This window comes from Temnothorax curvispinosus, unplaced genomic scaffold, assembly GCF_003070985.1.
Source record: "Temnothorax curvispinosus isolate PA1 unplaced genomic scaffold, ASM307098v1 QBEX01009010.1, whole genome shotgun sequence".
Classification (NCBI taxonomy): Eukaryota; Metazoa; Arthropoda; class Insecta; order Hymenoptera; family Formicidae; genus Temnothorax; species Temnothorax curvispinosus.
The window spans coordinates 269,386-292,471 of record NW_020218790.1 but is presented as its reverse complement, the minus strand read 5'-3'; the positions used below and the strand labels follow the sequence as shown (position 1 = coordinate 292,471).

Sequence of the window (23,086 nt, the reverse complement as noted above, 5' to 3'; positions counted from 1 at the left end):
TAAATTACATTACTCCTTAACATTTGTTTTATAAACAAGTAAAGTAATCAAGTAATCGTGCATTGCAGTTCTTTGAATTATGCTTCTCACGTGTTTGACTATCGATGTGGAAATTACAACCGAAGCGCGAGTTTCTTTATATAGTGGCAAAGCTAAATTATAAATTAAAATAAAAAGGTTAAAGAAACACTATACATATATACATATGCAAATAATCAAGATTAGCATAGTTTATATTTATGTTTAATTTATTGTCGCAAATATCTTTATTTTTGTTAGTTTTAATTTATTCAGTCTTTGGCAGTCTTTTATTTAACGATATTGAATTTTATTGAAAATATTTAAGCAACATCTGGATGAATATGTATATGGACATTGAAAGGATTGAGGGCAAGTTTTGTAAATATATTGTGATCGTTCAATTTATGATCGGATGTTTTTATTTTGGCGCGGATTATCACGAATCATATTAATATAAAATCGTTGAAGTAATGGTTTCAGAATTTCGATGTAATGTATGAAGATTTGGCACTTCTCTCTCTCTCTTTCCAAAGAATTCTAGATTTAAAACATCACGGTGAAATGTCGTTTTGTCTTCCGAAAGAAACTTTACGAACCCATGTTTAGTTACTCGTATTTAATATAAGAAGATAACGAACCGTTTTTTTGCATGAAACGGTGTCAATGATTCAAAAGGTTTAAGTTGTTCCGTTGCAACAGAAAAATGGAAATGATACAGTATATAGTTGTGTACCCGCCTACAGTAATAATACTTAATATCGCTTTACACCATGCTAGAATCCGTGTTATTTTTATTAGTTGCCTGTTATATTTAGATATTCTCGCAGCGTCGAACCGTTATGACTTCTTCCCTGCACGCTGCTAAAGAATTGATTTAAGTCACGCGAAGTGCGGAAAGCTTTCGTCGCTTATTATATCGTCGTATAATTACCCATTCTTCTTATATATGTTTCAACAGAAATCTTGGAATAAATTATTAACACATACATTTTGAAATATATATGTACGTAAATTTTGTACAATTTCTGAACAAGAATAATTTCCACATAGAATGTCTAATCATATAGATTTAGATAGATATGATCTTATGAAAATTTTTCAGGTATAAATACGGACGATATAATGTAATGAAAACAGTTGTAACATTATTAAAGTTTTACTTATAATAATTGTCAAAATAAATAGCTCTTCGCGCGATTGACGCATTTAACAGTCGTTAGTACATGTAGAATACATTTCTTATGAAAACATTTATGGGTGAGGCATGTATGAACCATTAGAATCAAGCTAGGCTCGTATCGCGTTTACGACTTCGTTTATCCGTGACGCGATAACGACTTTTCATTGGTTTTTAATCACCGAAGCTAACATATTGCCGGATCTACGACGTTTCTCCCCGATAGCATCGGAGTCTTGTCACCTGGCCAGGTGAAAAGGGAGAGTACGATCGAGTTTTGCACGTAAAAGCGTACACCTCACGATTCGTGTGTTGTTGCGAAGCCTCGTGCATCTCTTTTTACTTTTGATACATAGATTTATGGTGAAAAAATTCACGTTTTACAGATTTGTCAAGTAGATTATATATATTTCTTTAAAATTTTATTTTTGAGATCAAAAGGACTCCCGTTATTTTTCTGTGCAAATTTTATCCATTTTTCTCCTGTGTTATACATAAATTATAAGCTTTTACTTCTTTTCTGCCGCGTCACGCGATACATATCGCGTATAAATAATTATCGGGTCGAAGGAGGACAGAGGCATGAGGGGGCGTGGAAGTTACCGAATTTATGGCAGAGCTAGCGGAGAGAGGAGAGACGAATGTGCACTCGCAGTGAAAGTTCGTGTCTCGCTCGCGGGTGATGCGCGATGAAACGCTTCGCGAATACAGTCGTGTGCACTTAAGTACATGTGGTTCGGGCGTGCCGTGGGGTTTAATACTAGCGTAAACTGCATTATCAGGTCGCACGATTCTCTATGCGTCAGCTCCGTTTGTCACGTCGCGTGGAACGACGAGAGAGCAATAAAGAAACGCTCGCTATTCGGTCATTGCAAATCCTAATATCAGGGCCGAGTTTGAAAGTGACAGGTAGATAAAAAATTTGAAATTTTTTTGCGGAGACTAAAGTCTCATTCTGCACATATTTTTTTGCGTAGGTAGATGATTAATTTTATAAAGAAATAAGTTATATAGATGAACTTTTCTCTGCCAATATTTAGATTTAAGTTTGTAATCTTATTATAGTATTTATTTCAAGACAGATATTTTTTAGTAAACTCGTCAATTAATTGTTTATCGTTGCTCGTCGTTCATGTTAAACGACGTAAATTATTACTTAAAATATAATTAACAATTTTTAAAGTTTTGTCTCTATGTTTTGTCGTAAAGAAATTTGTACTGAAGTTGAGTTTTATGCTAAATTTTATTGCACTTTATAACTGCTTTGAAGGAGAAGGTGTTTCATTGGATACCTATAAAACATTGTCTATGAAGGACATTAAGTTATTTCACGTTGAAATAGTCAAATGTAAATTATAAATTTACAGCTTGCGAGTTTAACGACGGAGTTAAATTGCGTGTGCCTTTGTGCCGGAAAAAATGGTTGCATCATTTTTTCGTGTTGGACAATGAATCTCTCGTGCGAGAGTAACGAGCGAATTCATTTCGCCAAGTTTTTATTATTGATATGTATAGAATATGCGTACGCGATTGAGCATAAAATTGTCGTTTCGAATCGTCAACCAGTTTTATTTTCGCGCTAATTCAAATTTTGGCATTTATAGTATTTTGGTATTTACACAACATCTGTTCGAGATCGTGCGAAATTTTCTCTCAATCTTTTCGATATTTATATATTTTTATCGATTTTATATTTTTATCAAAGATTAAGTAAATTAAAACTAACATAACAAAAGATAATTATAATTTCTAAATTAATAATAATATCATAATTTAATTCAGTTGAGTAAACAATTTAATTAAGTAAATCTTAATTATTTAGTATGTATATTTTAATAGTACAAGAAAATTAAAACAGTAAATTATGAAACTGGATTTTAAACGATATCAACAGATAAAGGAACATAGATGTAGATTAATAAACATTTTTAGGTTAATTGTCTCTCATTTTAAACTTGAAAATTGTGTTTATAATTATTATATATAATATATCAAGCAATAAATTTTGCCACCTGAAATTTTGGTTTAGTAGTACTCATCTTTGGATTGATTACGTCACCGACGAGAGTGACGGATTATACTCCGCGTTCGGACAAGCGCGACGCTGACGGTGTGTTCTTAAAAATAGACGAAAGGAAGTGTCTCGTCTCTCGAGGATGACGGCGAATTTGCTCTCTCAGGGTCGCACATTGCCACCGACCGTACGATTACGAGTACTACTCACGTCTCCCTTCTCTCCCCTTTTTCACGCGTTCTCAAGTTCAGCTCTTTCGACCGCCGAGAGCGGGCCCCCGAATATTTATGTCACGGCGAAGCCGGCTCTTGGGCCTTGGTCGAACGCCGCGGGCGTCCGCTCTCGTGTTCTTTTCGACTCGGATCTTAGAAAGCTTCGTTCCCCAAATCATCGCGAAGGCCGATCAGGGACTTCCTAAACCGAGTGGATGTAACGCCCCTCATGGAACACATTTGTCCTCCGTATAATATATGTAAACTGCAAGGATCTTGAGAAGGTTTGGCTTTTTTTTGCCATACCATGTGTAACTCGATCCATTTCTTAATCCTTCGCCCTTCGTAATTCTTTGCGAAAATCCAAGACGTTAGAATTTCCAAGCAATTAATGCTTAAAAAACGGAAAGCTTTCACAGAACTAAAAGGTTCAGAGAAAATACATAACAAAAATCTCATTCATTTTGTAGTTACTTTAAAACTTTTATTTTAATAAGATTTTAGTATCTAATCTAAAGGCTTGCAAATTTGTGCAGATATTGATTAATTAATCAATTATATATTAAGCTCCTTCTGTCTTGCGACAGCTTTGTGATGTTGAGATTCGAGGAACTTAACTATCGACACGCAAAAACGCGCGCAATCGCGAAAATCGAAGCGCAGCCGACAAACAAGCCGGAAGCGTTCGACGACCTCGGCGGGAAACCGCGGAAAACACGCGAAAGTCGCGAGACGAGAACGGTTACGCAGCAATCGCGGCAGCCGGTTGAAAGAAAACACTTGCACTTTCGTTAGAAAGTCTCGCGAATCCGCTCCGCCATCCGTGGCAATCGCGTCGGCCACCTGCGCAGTGAACGTCGCACTAATAGCGCCGAGGCGGTCTGTCCGGCCAAACATTGAGTGTCACCACTTGTTTTACCCTTAGCCCTAAGTCCTACGTTGCGAGGCTACTTGGCTCTGCGCGCGAGACTGCACGCGATAAACTTTTGTAGTTGGTAAATTGCGATTCGAAAAATTTGGCACGATATACGAATAAGTAAATTAAATATCAATTGTCATGAAAATATATTGTTTGATGAGCGCTTGTGGAGAATGATTTTGCTGACATTCGTGGATGACGGTATTGGAAATGAACGTCATTCAGCAGATCGGCATTGGTTTATTTGACTTCTTATAACAAAGATATTCCGCCTTGGTGATGATGTGGCAATATACAGATAAGAGTTCACTCTGTGGCGGATCAAGTAATAAGTATTAGACGACGATGAGTGACAACTAATAGGACGGAGCGGAAATAATTTTATAAATTATATTTGAGTATGGGGCTTTTACGTAAAAACTATCAAGTGAGTCCATGTTGGGATTGAAACTCTTAAAGTACGTAAATTTTTTTTTTTCTATATGGAATTGTAACCTGTGTTACGAAAATAATTTAATATAATATAAACTTTAATTAATAAAGCAACCATTCAAGTTTCGTTATTAATAATAATATAAATCTTTGAATCTTAAAATATATTTATACGCAAATAGATAAGTGACAGTAATAGACATAGAGGCTATCTATTTTGTTTTCAATTCTCTATGTTACTTTAAAAGACGAACAACTTTTTTATTACATAAACATCATGTTAGGATTATCTTTTCATCTTGAAACAATTCAAACTGACATTTCTATTGTTTTAAATATCCTTTTTAAATGAAAAACCGTCTAGCGGCAATGCGCATTAGACGTCGAGTCCGGTAAAAATCAGCAAATCGCGTCATACGTCATGAACGTCGGCGTGACTACAAACGATCATTAATTACTCTTTAATCTAACGTTCACAGACGCATCGTATTATTAGCGATATGTGATAACGAGTTGATAGCGTCGCGCTGCGTAGCCATGAGAATTTCCTAATTCCAAAACAATCGTTGTTTCTTGCTGCTGCGTTTTTGCAAAAAAAAAATTGGAAAACGTGTCATGCAACTTGCAAAAACGACGTACAGGAAATTGAATATTTCAACGTGAATTTGCAAAATAGCAAAATTTGTCGACAAAAATACCAGATATATGTAAATCTCTCTTTCTGTCTTTCTTTAAAAGCCGAATGTAGCTGTCGCATTATTTAACTCGTCGCAAACAATGCAAGGGTAAAACGCACGAGACTTTTGAATGCACTTTAAATCGCTACATAAAGTCCACCACAAATGGCAAACGAATTAATCCGGAGTCCGTTTTCAAGATATTTCTCGATCTGTATCTGGTCCGTATCTCGGAATCTCTGTTTTACGATACTTTCGAAACGAACAGCTCGGACAAACGTGAATCGAAAGTTGTTGTCATAAAAAAAGACGACGGTTTAGATGGCGAAAACACATGTCAGGCACGTCTTCTTGCGTTACGCCGCGCCGGGTGCATTCTCGTACACAGGCTCACGAAGCTACGTGTGGTTGTGTGCCACGTCATGCGTTATGCGCACGTTATCTAGTCGAAATATAGAACGTATTTTACATACGCGGAATACCCTTTCGCGGGCGACACGCGAAAACCCAGCGCACGTGTTTCGTGTGCTTCTGGCACGCTTTTTGGGATAGGATTGATAGGAATGCGTCATCGCGAATGCCGCGCCTGCCCTGCCTGTCGGTCTCTCTCGCGCGACGAAAATAATACCAGTGTCACGTAAAAACGCGACTAATGGCAAGATTATTACAACTTAATTACGAAACTGTCGCGATAAGGCTGAACGATTATATCTCGGAATTTCCGCGTACTATTATGGCTACATTTTGATATTTACTATCAGCAACTGTCAGTGCTGAAAATCTATAGTATACATGACGTAAAATATTTAAAAAGAAAAATAGATTTTCAGTACTGACAGTGAATATCGGATTGCAGCCTTCATCTAACCGTAATTTCATCGATTAATTCGATTTTCAGGGCGATTTTTTTTGTCGAACATATCGTTGTTTTCTCAGTTTCCGACTTTCTACATCGGAATATGCATGAGCGTATTGATATGGTAACTAAGAACATTGAGATTTGGCCGTAGCCTTGATAGCGAGGCAGCCGTGAGCACGCATTTCGTTGGACTAACGAAGGCATTAAGTAATTAGACGGCAAGAAAAACGAAGGATGGATATATATGTGATTTTCGATGCGCGGAATCGAACGGTCGCCACTCGGCTCGTGCCGACGTGCCCGCGTCGCGCACCCACACACCAACACACCCACACACGCACGCGTGTTGTGCTGTCGCACGTGTGTATATAGCGCGCGCGGACTCGATGGCCGTGGCTATGGCCTTACGATTCTCTCCTTCCTCCTCGTCTCTCCGCTCCCTCCCGCCCCTCCGCCGTATCGGAATCGCGCGCGCAGCGCAGCGCAGCGTATTCATCGTGCGCGCGAGAGGTGGTGGGAGCGAGAGAGCCGGAGCAGCTCGCGGTGGTGGTGACGGAGACGGCGAGGTGGCTGCGGGTAGCGGGGAGCGACGGAGGACGAACGGACGAGCGGACGCGGGCGAGAGAAAGAGAGAGGGAGAGTGTCGCGAGCGTGTCTAACCTAGGATAGCGGCGTTTAGTAATAGTGGCGGCTAGGCTAGGCTAGGCTAGGCAAACCGAGAACCGAGACTCGCCGTTCGCGCGTCGCGCTACCTCGCGCTCAGTGTTCCGCGCGCGCGCTCCTCGACCGAGGCTCCTGTCTTGTCCTCTCTCTCTGGTGCGCGTCTCGTAACACGCGGCGCCTAAGGATCGTGCTCTTCTTCATCGTCGAAAAAAAATAACAGAAAAGTAGTGCGAAAGAGATAAGAGAGCAAAAGAACGGTTTCGCCTATTTACGCGCTCCGCGAGAGCGGCGTAAGGAGAACGAGGGAGGAAGAGTTGAAAGAAACTGTCGGTGAATGTGTTATCTCCAAGTTTGACCAGGGACACGTGTAGGATCAATTAGCATTTGTGCGGAATATGGTACGGGATAAAGCAGCTTTAGTGGTAGAATTCAGAGATACGTGATCGCCGTGCAAACTCACTTAGTATTAGACATATCGAGGCGAAGAAAGGTGACAGAAGAGAGTGAGAAGTTTCCTTGGACTGTCATACTTTTAGGAGGCACGCGTGTAACAGTGTTTAACTTGGACCAAATCACTCGCACCTCGACCATTCGATCGAAGTAAACTTTAGTTTTTTCTTCCATTTTCGGTGATTTAAAACATTTTAAGAGATTGAGCTCCATTGACGGCTGTTGTATTATCGAACTTTTCGTACTCCGTGTTATTTTTAGAAGCACGTGATACCGTTCGTCGGAGTGTCATACGGAATTTTTTCGATTCACGTGATCTTTTCAAGAGTCGAGATCCGTAAACGATAGTGTCGTTGCTCCTTTTTGGTGAAACATCGAAAGAGATATAAAGAGAGACAGAAAACGTGCGTTCGTACGTGCGTATAGGTGCCCCTGTGGCCGCGTGTGTGCATCGTGCACGCGCGTGATGCAAGTCACGTGGACTGTCGCAATTCGCGCTTAGTAAATAATCGCGGCGGATCGGCGCGCATCGGAAGAAAAAATCGTCGCGAGGGTGGGAAGACTCACGGAGCGAGGAAGGGAATGTTGCCTCGGTGGGTGCAGTGAGTGCGGAAGGAATCAGGTGTCGGGAAACAGGCCCCGGAGACGTTGGTGCTTCACTTCCTTCTTCCTGAGTTCCGCGTGTAGCAAAACGAAACGGCAGGTAAGGGGCTTCTTTAGCGTTTAGGTTTTATGTCAAGTAATTTTGACACAAAGTTAGGAAAAATGTCCAGACACCGATAATTTTCGAGTTACGTGCGATTAAATTTTTTTTTTCGTGAACCAAGCTTTGTAAAGGTAAATTGCGAATTCGCGCTAATTTTAGTTGACCTTTACTTTGATAAGATTTTAATTTGGAGAACTGAATTATAACGTTAACGTTGTATAGGAAAAGCGGAAAACAGAGAGTTTAGTGACATTTTGTAAAAATTTCACGTTAAATGTCAATAAAGGAATTTGAACTTAAAGTTTTAGCTTTTATTTTCAGCTTCTTTTATTGTTGTTTTTTATCTTTTATTCACAGTGCTTCGTATATTATTATATCTTGGAAATTTTGATATTTGGAAACTTGGTATTTTTTGATAATGTTTAAAGGCAAATTGACTTTAAATTAGGGAATTTGTCACTAAAATTTAATGATTGGGCAATTGCTAACAATACTTATTATCCAGTCTTAGGCACAATACTTAATAAAGTCGAACTTACACATGAGGTTCTTCTCTTTTTTATAATAAAAAATATAGATTAAATACTTTTTAAATCAGGTTGCGAGTATTTAAAAGACGATCCTTACGAATCTACGCTTATCTTATATTATTAACATAAAATGTAAGGCCATTTAATATAAAAATTCAGCTTATCGTAATAACTTTATCCAAATTACAAAACAGAGTAATTAAAGCTAAAGAATCGAGGCGCTTTTCAAATGATTCGTTCATTAAGGAATCGTAGCTGCCGGCCAACGGCCCTCAGAATTCGTATCCTCGGACAAAAGTTTAAGCTGCGCGAGTGGCCGTGACAGTTAAAAAGCGACGGTTCTTCGCCCACGCGAGACGCGCCGCTCGCGTGCGTGGGACACGCGCGTTGCGCTTGTAGGCACGCCGCGGAATAGCAAAAGAAGGCCGGTCGCGGCGATTTAGAGGCGACCCGACGAGGCGATCGAACGATCGGACCATGCGTTACTTAATAAGCTTTTACTGAAGCCGAGTGAAAAGCAAACGGCCACGAGGCTTGCTCGCGAAAATAAACGACTCTTTTATCCGCTGATAATCGCATACAATCGAGGAAGTGATTGCGAGCTTTATGTATCGGCACGTTGCAAAATAAAAAAAAACTGATTTACGTAGAAATCACCGGAATTGACTTGGTTGTACATACATTTATTTCGTCGGCGCGATCGATGTTTTGTCCCGGGTAACTAGTAAATATATACTTGAATTATATTTAAATTAAAAAATGTGGTATAAATCCCCGCATGAACGACGAGAACTCACGGAACTCTCGCGCATCCGCTCGCGCGATTTTCGTGCTCGAGACGCAACGTCGCAAACTATATTTTATACAAGTATTTTCAGCCTAGGCCAACTTTCGGCCCTCAAGCGATCCCCCCTTCTCGGTTTGCTTGCGGCGTTTGCGGTTGGCTTAAACGCAGAAAACTCGTATGCTCTTTGTTATAGTTAAGAGGTTCATAATAAATTGGGATACACTCATCTTTTTTTTATTTCAACAGTTAATTTAGAAAATTTATAGAATTACTTAAAATTTTATAAGTTTGCTATATTGGTAAATTGGGTAAATTGAAAAAATTTCTTTTTTACCAGATAATCAGAGCATCAAACTTAATTCGTGAAGATGAAGACTCATATCAGTTTGAAGAAAAATACTGTTTTGATTATCGTTATTTCGTGAAAGGAGAACGCTTTTGCATGTCGCCTTCATGTTGCAATAATGACGTAATTTTTTATTACGTTATTACAACTCAGAGCAACGATAAGTTCCATCTGTTATTGGTAAAGATCGTTTTAAAGGAATTTTAATCCGTTACATAATTATTGCGTTAGTTGTGCGTTAGTACGGGCAATGTAATACACATTCTCTGTTCTACTCTCTCAGTCCTCACACTCTCTCGTTCCTTGAGCGATTACGTGGCGACCTTCGTGGCGCCCAGGGCCGAGGGCCAAAACCGATGTATACGTTCGATAAATATTACGACGGCGCGCGGCGCGCGGCGCGCACCATAAGGGCCCCGTATACATGCGAGAGTCCTTGCGACCATGTGGACGCACCGTCACGGTCGACTCCGGAAGATTAAATATTGGCTTGTGTAAAATCATTCCCAAAGTTCTGAATATGGGAGAGAATTGCAAAGCAGTAAAATGCAGCAAAAGCAAAAACCGGTAAAAACTCATTTGATGGGAATAAAAAAATTGAAAGTCTGAAAATGTTAATAAAAGATTTGAAAAAATATTTAAAAGCTTCTTTCGTTGTTTCTCGTTTAAGAATCTCGATTTTGAAAACTTCGTTAAATCTTACTTAGAAAAACTTTCTTTACCGGACATTTATATAGAAAGTTATATATTTTTTCGAAATGGGTTTCTTCACCAGTTTGAACACAATCTTTTCATAATTTATCCTTTTTTTCTTCCACAAAGTCCGGCGTTTCTTTTTCTCTTCCGGAAAATCAGCGATCGCAATCGAAACAGACTCATTGTTTTGTCGCCGCGTATATTTTCATCTTTATATATATATATATATATCTTGGCAGCAAGGTGCACGCATCGTACGCACGGACGACCCTGAAAGACCCGACGCCGGGTGAATGTTTAACTATCATCGAGTCCGATCGCTCACAAATCCTATTCCGCGTTCACGCGCTTGCTCGGCCGCGGAAAGCATTGATAGTTAATGACAGCGCTCGCAAGGTATATTTCCTCGTATACGTTAGTAGCAAATCGTCATGCCATGTCCCTGAACAACCGCACCACGTGTATCATCGTGTGTTTACCTTCGCGAATAGAAGTCGAATTGGAACTACGCGCCATATCTTATATTCTGTATATTCTCTTGCATGTGTGAGGAGTTTATCTCATTTCTCTTGCATTTCGTCGATGATAAATTTACGGTAAAATATGTGGCACGGATGTATTTTATTTGTATATATAATTTTGGGAACAGGATATTGCAATGAATGAATATTGCGATATAGAATAAACATATGGAGTAAACATTATTTATTATTTCAGTTATATATTGTTACAAGTTTAAACATTCACAAAAATTTTTGTCAAAGAAACAATTACACATAATATTAATTCGCTTCGATATTTGTTATTTTTCTTATTTTTCTGCTGAGCTGATACTGAAATGTTACTAACGAATGGCTAGAAAATTCCCATTCTCTTTCGTATAAGTTACATAATGATATAAGCTCAGTCTTCGTCATTTCTATATTATTTCTATTGATTAATCTCATCAATCGCGCATCTGGCTACGTCTATGTTTACGTTCCGTATGATCGTAATATAGTACCTATACGCGACGCGGACGAAAATTATTTTCGTGTTTGTCATCAATCGTCGAACGATTATTTTTCGACCGTGAGTCGTGATTTTCGTCAGCGGCAACGCTTGCTTAACCTTGAAGCGTTGCACGTGGTTGACAATACGTCGCAGTCAGTAGGTAGTTTTATTTAACATCTCGCTTTACCGATGAAATACGTAATGTAGGGAATCTGTCAAGCTGTCATTACAATTGCGCTTTCGCGAGGAACGAATGCAAAAATAGACACGTATGAGAGATTTAGGAAAATTCCATGGGCAGTTCTTCAATAAAATTAAAATTGTGCTTTTAAGAATCGAGGATTAACCGACACGATTGTGCGCGAGGGTATTTTGGAAAACCGGCCTGCGGAATATATGGGCCATCCGTTCGACGCACCTGCCTGCTCGATCCTCGAAGACGTAAGGACGCGTGGTCGGAGAGGCGCGAGCGAACCTTGAGGAAGGCTGCTGGTAAAAGTAAATGACCTTACGAAGGCGAAGTGCGAAAGGAGGCAGGGCGCGAGCGAGGATGTTCGTATGTGCACGCTTGCCTAAGTACGTGTGCGTGTGACGTGTGACCTATCCTCCACGGGTCTACGAACCCGAATTGGGCCGGGGCCTTGACTCTCGAGTACATCGCGGGTTCAGAGTCCCTCCTTTCCCAATGCTCCCCCTCTCCCTTCTTCTATCGTTCTCCACCTTCGCTGAATATCCGCTGCTACCTGCCGACCGCGTGAACCTATCTTCCTCGGGCAGAGGGGGGGCGGCCGACTAGACGTAATCGCACGCGCGCGCGTGCACAGGGCGCCGTGTGCCCTGCGCGCGCGTGACGCAATCGTCGGCGTGGTACGGGGCGGTGCGGTGCGGTGCGGCGCGAAGCGGTCGCCCTGCGCGGGCCGCCCCGGGGACCATGGGAAACGCGGTCATGGTCAAGGACCGGTGCACGGACCGACCGGAGAAAGTTTTTGCATCGGCCTGATCTCATTTTGGCGGTCTTGTGTATCGCAAGAAGAGGGGATTTAACTTTTGCTATTACAACGTTGTTCCTGCTAACGCAAGCTGTAAAAGCGGGGATTGTTGTCGAAAGGGCGAACTTGTGAACGATACGTTTCGTTTGTCTACGCCTAAAAAGATGTTCGGCTTTGTCGAAGATAAAATAAAATTCACATAGATAAGATAGAATTCACATAGATAGATATGCAATAGAACGATAATTTATTATAGCCTATAAGTCCTCAGAAAGGTCTTTTCTGTGCACTGACGAAATTTTTACATAACATCTAAATGTAAAATATATGGAAATGTATGCACGTATGTAGATAGTGATTTGGTAAAAGTTTGAGTGTAAACACAATTATTTTTTTTCCTTGCTGCTATAATTCCATCATGACACGGTAAATTAATTTAAAGATACGCCCAAGTTTCACGTTATATTAATTAAAAAATTTCTGTCATAAAATATTAATATTGAGCAATTTGTCAAAAACGTTCATTACAGTAGAAAAGAATGAGAAACTTTCGAGGTATATCTTTTTCCAAGGATGTATGAATATCCTTCCCATCGTTCAAGTACGATTTATATTCTTGATATGTATATTTTTGCATGTCTATACTTTCTCATATAAATTGCTCAATTATACAATAATAAACCTTTTAGATTTGGTATTTTTATTAGCGAGCATTTGACGATCATGTTTTGTTCGAGGCTCGAGATTATGGGAACACGTACTTCCTCGTGACGTTCCTCACTCCGTGTTTGTTGAATATCACGCTGCACGCAAGACGCGTAAAATTGCTGAATTGAGTGTTTTTGTTGCGACCGATTAAACAATTGCAGCCACGGCTGACTTTTAGCTTACCTTGGAGCGGTTTACCTTTGAAACGGCGCAACATGCGCGATCATGTGAGTTTCGCGCTAAAGATGCCGGTAGATTTTGAAACACTCGGAGTAAACACCACCCGTCATCGTCACAGTAAAAATATTTGCGAAAGCAAGTTCGAGGCTAATGAATGAAACGCGCATCACGCGTTTGGATGATAAATGCGGTCTTTCATTTTTCGAACGAGCGTGTCGTTTTCCGCGCGTTTATTAAAGCCCCATTCATTTACATCAGCAATGTTTCTCAACCTGGAAATACCCACATTTATATAAAAGCTTTTAAATTAGAAAAATAAAACAAGAACGACTCGACATTTTCATTAATATTCAGTTGAGTACGAAGTAGCTAATGAACGTATGATCGATTGAGAGAGTAAAAATATAAGTAGAGTCGTACCTAATTGACGCATTCTTGTTCGCGTAGTAGTATATAAAATGCGCATCACGGCCTTATTTATAATAATCAATCATCATTCAAATTGGCGTTTCCATGGACAATGGGCATAAAGTACGATATAGGCGGGATCGATACGTAGTAGTCGCTAAGAGAAACGAAGGTAACGGCAGATCGTTAGTGCGCGGATAACATTGACACGAATTTAATGGTGCAGTCAAGCATTAGTCAAGCTTTGGGTTTGACTGTAAAAAAACAATAATACGCGAAAATCTCTGCCGCGGGGTGTGACGTCAGATTGCGATATATCGTGGAACGATGTACGGAATGAATATGTAATGTCACTGTCAGTGCGCGAGAAGTCGCGGTGCAATGAAGGCAGAAGGCTGCCGCGAACTCAGAAGGACGCTACACCAATATTAGCTATGCCATCTTCTCGTTTGCGAGAAATGCGCTCGCTCATGTTCAAAAAAATGTTGAACGTTAAAAAGGCTTTGTTACACAATCATTATTAACACAATCATGTTTAAAACATTTTACTATAAATAAAACAATTTTGATAATAAATCTTCTTTGCATTTTTCAAAATCTAATTTCCAAAGAGATTAGAATTAATATCGAACTCTATCAGAGAGAAAATCCGTGTTCAATGTCTTTCAGACAATAAAAATAATTGTAACTAAAATTCTATATGTTATAATTATCTTTTTAATGACTTAATTGGTCGCAAGGGGGAAATTATACAAGTGATTTATCCCCTTACCGATCATTACTGGTCGCGGAAGATAAACGAAAATAAATACTCCCATATGTGGCTTTCGAGAAGTTCTTAATTGGACCTTAATTTCGCTAGTAATGAGACCCCGATTAGGATGTATTTAACCTTTGTATATTATATTATACATGCTTTGGGCCTCAATTAGTAGGTACCTCATTTTCAACCAGACGAGTTTTTCTCTTTTTTGTTTATATTTCTTATTATAAAACAAGAGGAAAGAGAGATTTCGCTTGATTATTCCACGAATGATTATTCTGCGAATATCGTAGCAAAATATAATCATTTTTATGGTGACTTTTTATTACATTTTTATTGCTTTAGTTAACTACTATATGAATGATAATATTTTCGATTGGTGTGTATTTATAGAATGTCTGTGAAATATTCACCAAATAATAATCACTGACTCTTATTTCTGCTTCGGAAAGAGAATTGCGTATATTTCAGTTCAACCGACTGTTTCGTGTTTGTGCGAGTACATTCATCCTTTTATCCGTCTCTCTTCCTCGTTCCTCTTCTCTCACTGCCGTTGACTAATTAGGTTAGGGTCGTTAATCGGTCTTGTGCTTGCTTCGAAACATCAACGCTCACGAAAGAATCGCATGGACCATTGATCCTTGATCCAAAACCGGTTGCAATATCGTCAATCGTCATCTCGTACTAGGGATATGCAAAAGACACGCGGAAAAAAAAGATGTTCGATATTCGCGTTTATTACTCGGAGTAAAGTTTCGCCATAAATTAAAAGGGTAAAGAACATGCATATATCTACATTTCGAATACATTTTGATCATCTTAAGCTAAAAGCGTTCAAATAGAATATAGAAGACTTTAATAAGTATTATACAATCGAGATATATAATTTTTAAATTTGTTAGGAATTATATTAAATATAATATTAGTTACACTCAACAGTACAATATAATACAGTCAACTTCTTGAAACGAAATGTCGATCCGTGCTTGGGTAAATTTGATATATTTTATCAGTAAGTGCCATTCGAACAACTCTATTGGATTTTATCTTTCGATAAGACGTCGAGGTGTATTTGTGCAGGGAGAGAGAAGCATGATATATTTAGGCTTCTAATGTACTTTTTACATTACCGATATTCTCACGAGACAAATGCGCCGTACGATAAACGATCAATCGATTCGACAGCCGCAAGGCTGTTATTGATTAGCTCTCGCGGATCGATGAATCAGAGTCGTCTCATCTAATCGATGCGATTTCACGATGTGGACGGCGCGGCGCTTGGGCAAGATCCTAGGATTGATCAATCATAGGATTTCGGAGCCGCTGACGTTTATCGTGATATTAATCGATGCTCCCGCTTACGGACTCCCTGCGGTTGGTGATAATTGAATTTGTCGGCGTCTGCTCTCTTTCTCGCCACATTCCTAAACGCAGGATCGCGTCGATACATGATTCTATAATTGTGGATGACAACGAAAAGAAAGTTTGAACAATTATAATTTCGCATAGTTTTATTCACCATATCGAAGAATTAACAGCATCTAATCGCATTCCTGAGTAATTGCGAGTGCGTTTTGCGTCATCAACGCCGTTACATTCTCATTAGCCTTCATTAGAATTTTTCGCGCAGTATCAACATGTAAATATATTTCTATCGTGATCATTAATTTCGGTTGTCGTGTGCGACCTAACAATAAGCATTTTCTTCAAAACATGTTGAATACAGAACGCGTTTCAAATTTTTGCATTTTTTTTTCTCTACAAGACACATGATTATAATTTTGAATCACGGATGAGATTAATTGAATTCGGTTTTATGTAATTTTAAAACGGGCAAGTACAATAAACCCAAATATTTCTCTTTACTTTATTATAGTTACTAACAGTTTTATTCTGTTTTCAAATATACAAATTATTCTTTAACAAATTTTTCACTTCTGTCATCAAAAGTAAAAATAAATGCGGAAACCAGGCACTAATTGGAGTCAGCTGGATCCCATTGTGTTTTCAAGCTTACTGTCCGGAAGTGCAGTCTTTCCAAAACTCCATAGTCGGAACGTGCATTAAGATATTTCCACATGCTTGTCACGTGCTTGTTGAGCAGGAATTTTCCAAGGCGCATTGCTTCGCCTAATTTCTCGCGTTGCGCGTTTTCATTATTGCATTACTCAGAGCGCAATGGCTGACGTCAACGACCTTCGATGATTCTATCTCCCCTCGAGCGATACTGAAATCTCATACGATCTTTTTACGAAAAACACCATCTTGACTTTAGAGCACTGCATGTGTTCCACTGTGCGAAACGAATCGCCACATTTTATCCCCTTGTAAATCCATTCTTTGATAATAAGGTATAATTAATCATAAGATGCTATTATTGATTATACATCTCCGAAATTCGAAATTGCGTAGTCGAGTAATTCACTTTCAAGTTTCATCTCGAATGGTAGGGGGATACAATGTGGCGAGTCGATCTGCTGTATGTATATGTAACGCTCTAGTCGACGTTAGTCTCGTCCATTCCAGACTGTTGACCAGTCGGGGAACATGACTGGCGGCGGATTTCAACGCACGGCGTTGTCAGCCTCCGTCGAGGAGACGCGGATTGTAAAATGCGTCCTTACGGCATCGCCGTTATTGAAGCCCCCCCCCTCTCATCGAACGCATTGAAAAGCGACCGTCGCCTTCAAGGAAGTCGCTTGCTTTGTCATAGTGATTAAGCGTACGATCCGATTGTGCGCATAGGTATTCAAAATAATATAACGATGAAAAGCAATTCCTCTCGCGCGATCGTTAAATCCACTCCGGGTTACTCGCCGTGCAATATTTTTCGACGATCAGAATAATCTGATTGTGAGTTTTTAACGTTGATTGTCTAAAGCACAAGGAGGATTATTATAGTATTTAATAGTTGAAATAATTTATTTTATATTGCATTTAATATGTTTTTTGCTTATGATGGGAATATCTACATGGCTTTTAAGAAATCATGAACTTATTTTCGATTAGATTCTTTATAGAAACTTGGAGCTTTTCTATATCACAGCTTTTGATGCATTCCATACGCGCAACGCGTTTGCGAATTGCAAACAAAACGAATGCGTTCTCGCAAAAGCATTTGTCACAAACTATATACAAGGGCAAGGCGACGATGGCCACTCGCACTGAGTAATGCTCCACGAAAGACAAAAACCAGGCGAATTCCAAGCCACGGATTTTACCAGATGGCGACCCTTGGCTTCCAGCCGGGCGTGATTACTGATTTCTTTACGCGTGCCTCCTGCGCGTCTCTTTTTTCATCAAGATTCTCTCCTGGGGAAAAACTAACTTTAACAATTTGATATGAAGTCGACACCTCGTGGAAAAATTATAATTAAAATATATATCTGGCAAATAAACTGTTGACTTTTAATTTACAACATTTAATTAATTTTAAATTTTAAGTACTTTCTCTTTTATTTCTTTAAATTTAATTGATATTTTGAATGTCTTAGTATAATTTTGTTACTGTTTACTTTCGATTTTTAATTTTTTAATAATTCTTGCGAAGCTAGTTTTCGCGTATCTCTTTTGTTACTTAAAGACGGAAGGGACTACATGGTATCGTCGATGGTGGTCCACAAATTTTCAGAGACGCCTCATAATTCCGAAAAAGGACGTTGAATTCTCGAGAAGGAGGCCGCACACGTTCGAGTAATCACGACGGAGATCCTCGCCTTGCCCGGGGCACGGACCAAGGCCCTTCTTCTGTTTGCGAAGGTCTCTGACGCGCATGACTCAACCTTATTATTGTTGTTAGTCTCGCACACACGTACGCACAAATCCGCACGTGCGTGCGATGAGCGCGGCGGGGAGATGCGTGCGCTCGCGCGAGTGTGCGTACGAGCGGTACGAGCCTCGAGTAGGAAGTGCGAAGTCGCAACAGCTAACGCACTATTCGCGGTGAACTCAACATTCTCATCTCGTCAGGGGCGTTGGAGTGGTTATTTTCAACACTTCGCGGAGTGTAAGTTCGTGTCGGAGAGACTGTGCGTCAGGGAGATTGAGATTGCATGGCGATTACACGTTGGGAATTGAAGCTGACGGGGATGAGTTCCGTTACTCGGATCCTAATTCGTAATCGTAATGCAGTTGTGTTCTCTCATGCCGCGATACTTCGGGCGGGGGAAACGAGAAAAGCCGTTTTCCATCAAGGCCTTACTGAATAATTCGCGTCATAGATCTATTAAATCTATAAAAAGTTTCTAATCTATGCAGAGTGTGTGACGTAATTTGAAATCTTTTGCAAGCGAATTGTTTTTGCATCCTTCTGTCGATTTGTTATTATTACGTTAAAACAAAGGTTTTGAACTATGCCACGTTCGCACGCTCTGTCCATATATATTATCCGTTATGACGTAGACTGTAAGTTAATTTTTTTTATTCGACGAAAGAGACGGTGTGCTCGTTTCGTTTTCTTCGGCAAAACGAAAACTCGGTGATACTCGGTGGACCATAATTGCATCGTTAAAACGCGTGCGTCGTGCACGCGACGTACTCGTTATCGCGAATATACACAGTAATTCGAGATTTTATCTCGCGTAACGTCGTTACGTGCATTGCACGACGAGCGTATCATTCGCGGAGGGATTTCTTCGACGTAAAAGACGTCGAAGGATGCAGTCCGCGACATCGCTCACGAGCGATGCATTCCGTTGGTCCATAGCACACGCGATAATGCCCATTATCGCGCGAATTCCGAGGACAACATGATTTAAAATTTTCCGCGCCGCTGCCTATCGGCCCGATTAATCTCGCCGTAGTGACCTCCCCATAGTTATCGCGACACGCTTTTCCACCAGTCGCGAAAACGACGTGTCACGATTCGCGCGAGTGTTACTCGAAGCCGACAGATTCACTTTTTTGAATTAATGATATGGATTCTTATGTAAACTGTAGTTTACGATCGCACAGAGACAGGATTTCTGAACCTAGGTGAAGGCAATATCTTTTAATTAAATTTAAAAAATCTCTTCCATAATTTGCTAATTTTTAATAACTCGAGTTAGTTAATTTTATCTAAAATCTTTTATTATCCTTTGGTGAGAGAATTTTGTTAATTTTATGCAAAATATTTGATTTTTTAATATATTGTCATAACCCGCATTTATATAATATATATTGGCAATATTAGAAATTATATGGAATAATTAATGTCAAAAATTGAATAATCTACAACATATGTAAAACAGGCATTTATTTTTATAAACATGTATAAAGACGTATTAATGTAATTTTTTTATTTTTGAGTATGGTTTCAAGGAAAATTTAAAAATGAAGACAATGCCGAGAGAAATCATAATTTTAATATAAATTTGTTTAATTATATATTGAATAGTAATTCAAATTATTTATACATCTATGATCGCTCGATATGATACCAATATACATATGTACAGGACAGATGTTTCTCTTTTTTCCATACGGATTTGCAATTTAGAATTGATCTTATCTTAACAAAGACTTTCTCTTATTTATCGCAAATTACTTATGTTAGTAATCTTCGTCATTAAATATTTTGAAACTTGCACTTCTGATAAGGGATCCAGTCAAAATCGAGAGATTTGGCTTTGTTATTCGCATGATGTCGATATTCAACTGGCCGATGTCTTTTGCGAGAACAAATATTTTCCTAATTATCGTAATCATTAGATATATATAACTATTTTTTAATTCGTCCAGTAGAAATCTGTTGTGATTTTGAAACATCCCATATTTATCTGTCTCTCTACGAATTTTCTGTCTTGCTTTCGCGAAACTCCGGATCTCGTGGGTCGGCCTCGAGAGTTTCTATGATCGTCATTACGCCTCCAAGGCGCTCGCTCGTCGGCCCTGGACCGACGTTCTACCACTATAGTCTATCGCTTCTAGTGCAAGAGAAGAGAGAGAAAGAGAGAGAAAGAGAGAGAAAGAGAGGGACAGAGAGAGAGAGAGAGAGATAGCGCGAGTCAGTTCGATAGAGAAAGAGACGTACGAGAGATAAACTATTCTGTCTGTCGAAGGAGCACGCATACAAAACCGTAGCCAATTATCGCACACGAACAATGCGCGCCAAGGTCCCCGTCCACGAATCTTACTCGTGTATCTCACTCGCATCTCTCTTAACGACGCCGTTTTGTAAAAGCGTCGCCGCGTGTGCTTTCCGCCGAAAGGCCCCATTTGGAGTCCGACCGCGAACATCGTATGATAATCGCACGTGTTTCTGAGATACTTTCCCTTGATACGCGCGATCGTTCTCGCGTTGTAATCCGGCACCGTTTACTTTCCGCCATACGAAATACGAAATGTGCCGCACGTATCCTCGAGAGTCAACAACATCGACGCGTTTCTAAGATTGTAATAAAATTCGAACATTGAGAATGTGAAGATTTTTGGATCCAATGACTGCAAAATATAAACATGATCTTAAGTCAAAGTCCAAAGTCGAAAACTTTACGGTTTAAGAATCCAGAAATGGTAAATTAACTTCCTAGAAGGCAACCTTTGTACATAGATAATTATTTTCTTTTTATTAGTTGGACTACATCTGATTTTTTTTAAATGAAAGATAGATTGCTATATATTGCAATACCACGACGGATTTTAATGATTATCCTTCAAGAAATCATTGTCATGAAATCATGTGAAAAGGCGAATTAAATCAAATGTGACTTAACGCGTTTGTAAAAAAAAAGCACTAATTCGATTATAAATGCATGCTGCGAAACCCGTCCGTCTGTCGTCGGTAGCGAGATTCCCGCGCCTCTCTGAGGGCTCCGGCTAAGGTTATGGTTTGCTCTAGGAGTTCATTAACCCCTTGTCGGATCGCGAGAGCACACCGCAGAAGAAGTGCACAACAGTCGCGGGTACGGGACGGGGGGCGGCGGGAGATTGGGAGGAGCGGGCGAGGAGGACGAGGGGAGTTCGCAACAGCGTGCACCGTAGTTCTGGGTTCTGGTCGTCAAGGCGAGTGCGATCGCAAGCAGAGCTCTTTTGCAGAGCTGGAGACGCGAGGGGGGTCCCACGAAGTATGGGGGAGGATGAAAGGGGGAGACGGGGGACCGCGACGACGACGACGGGGCGGCTGGACTTTCTCCGGAGAGCGAAAGTGAGAGGGCCCCCCGGGAGTGCGCGTTCGTTCCCCTGGCCATTCGTGATCTAGAGGGCAAGGGGGTGGGAGGTGGTTCGTGCTTTCACCGTGCCCCGACGAGATGCACTTTTCCGCGGCGCAGAAGCGAAGGCGCGCGATTTCGCGAGCGGAAAAATTATGATTTTAGAGCGATTAGCTGGAACAACGGCCGCGAGCGACGAGGAAACGCCGCACGCCGCGGCTTCGTACGCGAGATACTCCGTGTTGAGTCTGGGGATAACGCTCTACTCTTCCTCTTTCACGCGAGTAAGGGGGGAAACGATACGAAAATTAATGGTGCTGCGAGTTGTAATTACGGAAGAGGAGCGGCGTAACGTGGCGCACTACGTGTCATTTCGACGCGAGTCTCGGCGATAATGCGCAATGCCCGTGGGTAAATACGCGTAGTGAATCAACCTTAAATTACACACGGCGTTAGTATCTTTTCCAGACTTGTTGGTATTAAAGTTTAATGAAATCGACCTTTTTATATCGCTTTAATTAACTCTAAAGTTAAAATTCTGCTGAAGAAAAGTCAACTTGACATTAAACGAAGGACGCGATTTATTTTGTATAATTTGTGCTCTCGATCCTTAATTTATGAAAACTTTTGGAGTTGTAACTATTTATAATTTAAAAATCCTCGCGACCTCGACATTTTTATCAGCGTGCTAGATGGACGAAAGGAAGTACGCAAAAGCTGTTATCTAGTATATGTTAATAACCGATGCTACGACCATGAAACAACCAGCATCCTTCTGAGATTGGCCTTTAGTATTTGCACTAAAGAGAAAGTGCTCCATGCTTAGGACAAGCTGCGCATTTAACATACAATCTATATGTATCAATGTACACATAAAACACTATACACTGTTACATCTCGAATTTTACTGCAATTTTACGTAATTTTTTCCAATTAAATAAAAAAAATAATTATCGATAATCAAAGATAAAAAAAGTTACACTTAATTCTATAATATATTATATATATATTATATAAACTACAAATCTCTATATCACCCTCGATCGTTAAAAGCCAATATTTTTGACGACTTCGCGATCAACTATTCCGAAACATTGCTAGGTGTAAAACTATATCGATTAACAGTTTCCAAAGTAGAATGTTTATATTTGCAATCGCAGTCGTGAGATCAACTCGCGAGAAATATCGATCTCTTCCCGCTGATAAGCAACATCGCTGACGGGGTTAATCATGTACGTCGTGCCGCGGTTTTCTGGCGGGCACCGACCCGGTACCGTAATCGACATCGAAACTTTCTTATTCTCGACAACGCGCGCATTCCGCCTCGTGTTGCCTCGAGGGTGGGAGGGAGTGAAAGAGACATTTACGAGGGCGACGAGCGCTAGAAGGGAAAAACCAGTCGCGGACCGTGAGTTTAGTCACGGTG

At 40.1% G+C, this 23,086-nt stretch overlaps 1 protein-coding gene across 5 annotated transcripts in view; it reads left to right on the top strand.

Annotated features, from left to right (window-relative positions):
- LOC112458587 (ecdysone-induced protein 74EF) overlaps positions 1-23,086 on the top strand; it is a 187,510-nt gene that overhangs the window by 9,064 nt on the left and 155,360 nt on the right. For 4 of the 5 annotated variants that reach the window (XM_025022298.1, XM_025022300.1, XM_025022299.1 and 1 more), the window contains exon 1: positions 7,033-8,127. The exons of the other annotated variant lie outside the window; for it this stretch is intronic. The gene's annotated coding sequence lies outside the window, so the exon portion shown is untranslated. Of the gene's footprint in view, positions 1-7,032; positions 8,128-23,086 lie in introns of those variants that run through there. 5 annotated transcript variants of the gene reach the window in all.